This window comes from Mastomys coucha, unplaced genomic scaffold (genome assembly GCF_008632895.1).
Source record: "Mastomys coucha isolate ucsf_1 unplaced genomic scaffold, UCSF_Mcou_1 pScaffold8, whole genome shotgun sequence".
Lineage (NCBI taxonomy): Eukaryota > Metazoa > Chordata > Mammalia > Rodentia > Muridae > Mastomys > Mastomys coucha.
Window position 1 is genome coordinate 7,026,247 of NW_022196914.1, and position 2,703 is coordinate 7,028,949.

A 2,703-nucleotide genomic window follows, 5' to 3' on the forward strand; every position below is an offset into this window, starting at 1 on the left:
AAAACAAACCCCTGTTGCCTTCTCCCTCCCCATGCCTGCCACCCCACCCTCTCCCACTTATTGGCCCTGGTATTTCCCTACACTGGAGCACAGAACCTTCACAGGGCTGAGGTCCTCTCCTCCAATTGATGATAGAATTTGCAATCCTCTACTATACACATGCTACCAGAACAATCAGAGCCCTCCATGTGCAGTCTTTGGTTGGTGGTTGAGACTCTAGGAGCTCTGAGGGTACTAGTTAGTTCATATTGTTGTTCGTCCTAAGGAGCTGCAAACCCCTCAGCTCCATTGGTCCTTTCTCTAGCTCCTTCATTGGGGACTGTGTACTCAGTTCAATGGATGGCTGTGAACCTCTACATCTGTGTTAGTCAGGTACTGTCAGAACCTCTCAGGAGATAGCTATATTTAGGCTGGCTTGCCCTTCCTTCAGTCTCTGCTCCATAGTTAATCTCTGCAACTCCTTCCCTGGGTATTAGGTTCCCCCTTTTAAGAAGGAATGAAATGTCCACCTTTTGGTCTTCCTTCTTGAGTTCCTTGCATGAGCAGTTAGTTCTTGCTCGAGTTTTTCCTCAATGGTGGCATCACAAGTTGAGCTCAACAGCGCTATGTAAAGCAAACCAATATATGTGTGTTGTTAGTAAAAGAATAATGAAGTGGAGCAAAGCCACCCAGTGCTCAGTGCTCATCTCCCACTGTCAGTGAGATCATATTCATACTCCTTTATCAAGCATCCTTTTACCTGTGTCTGCTTCAGGAAAAACATTCCTTCGTGAATCTGTCTTAGTCTTTCACCTGTGTCCACTTCAGCTAAACATTCCTTCTCATGTTTGCCCCAGCAAAATGACTTTCCAAAGAACCCTTAAGTTTCTACTTCATTGCATTCCTGGCCTGCACGCCTTAGCCCAGAAAGGTAACTGTTGCACAATATATATTGCATATATGGTGAATAGTACGAGCAAAGAGACCAGGTGATCAGATCTATTTCTTTTGCTTTGAACTTGAAGTGTTTTAGCCTCTTCTGTTCTCCCTTTCCTAATCAATGAAAGAACATCCAACTCCATGACCTCTCAGAAACTTTTCAGTTGGGACCCCTAATTTGCCTTAATTTGCAGAGTCTTTATAACCAAATTTACCTTGTTATTTTCAAAGTAAAGCATACTTCAATCACTCTCTTGTCCTACCAACATCTTTGTAAACTCCAAAGAGTGATCATCTAGCACTTAGTAGGTCTCCGTGAATAAAATACATTGATTGGTAAAACTCGGTTTTTGTTTTTGAAGTGAAATATTACATTTCTTCTTTCCTCAATCGCCAGTATTGAGTCTCAGATTAGGAACATTTGAAGATAATTAATATAAATGAAAATTACCCATCCCTGCAGATGGAAATAGCACACCAGGACCAAAGTACCATCCACTTTATTGGGTGTGTGGTCAGTGCTACGGTTTGGATCTGAAATGTCCTTGTATGTGCTCAAGGCTTGATCCCCAGGACTGTGCTATTAGAAGATGATGAAACTTAGGAGGTATAACTTGAGAGGCATTTCAGTCCCAAGACATGTGCCCTTGAAGGGGTTTGTGGTACTGGAGTAGCTCTTTATCCTTGCTCCCAGCTAGGAAGCAAACAGCTGGCCATCATGCAGTGCTTGCCACAAGCCTAAGAGCAGGTGTCATGACCAAGGGATCATGGACTGCAGCCTCCGTAACAGTGAACTAAAACAGGGCTGTCAGCCAAGAGTGACTGTAGCACGTGCCAGTAATCTCAGCTCTTGCAGGAGAATCAGGAGCACAAAGTCATTCTTTATCATCGTGGTGAATTCAAGGCCAGATCAGGCTACGGGAGACCTCATCTCAAATGTCCAAATTAATTAATTAAAGCTTACCTTTTTATGGTCTGATTATCTCTAGTATTTTGTTACAGTGATGGGAAGCAGACTCAGAGCACCCCTCTCTGTCTAGTAAAAAGCAGCCAGGCTGAGAGAAACCAGGAGCTCTGAAGCCAGTCCCAAGAAGAAGCAGAAAACATAATACAAGCAGAAAGCTGGGTGGGAATATTCTACAGGTGAACACACAGGCTCAAGTATTCATGGAAAAAAGCATTCCTTTGATATCTCCCAGGAGAAAGCCACCAGCACAGGAAAACATTAATAAAGTATCTTTAGATTGCAAAATGTAGCAAGTCCGTGGTGGAAAAGCGGCTTCAAAACACTAATGGGTTTGTGGGGTTTCCACTTATCAGGCGGCCAACAGTTGCATTTTCTGAAGGTAGGTCATTCTACTTTGCTTCTCAGCAAAGTTGAGCACCTGCTCAGGAGAGGGGCTACAGAAAGCCTGCCTGGCGCCCTGCTTGCAGAAGGCAGCAGGGGAGCTGAGCACCTGCCCTTGGCACTACAGATTTCCTAAGAAGCTTTTCTGACTCTGGTTATGAGCTGGGAGAGCAGATCCTCAGTGCTGTTTCTGTTTGGTTGTGATAGACGCCACAGGCCTACTGAGTACCTGATCTTCAGTCTGCTATAAATGCAAAATGTGCCCTTATTGCCTGTGTTAGCAGGGAGGAAAAAAATGAGGGTATCCTTTCTGTATTGAGTATGAACAGAAATTTTCGTATTCTTGATGTCAACATTATTTTACCTATTTCTTGATTTAAAAAAAAAATGTAGTTCCTAGAACTGGTTATTTAGCTACAGTGGTAGACGGGTTACCT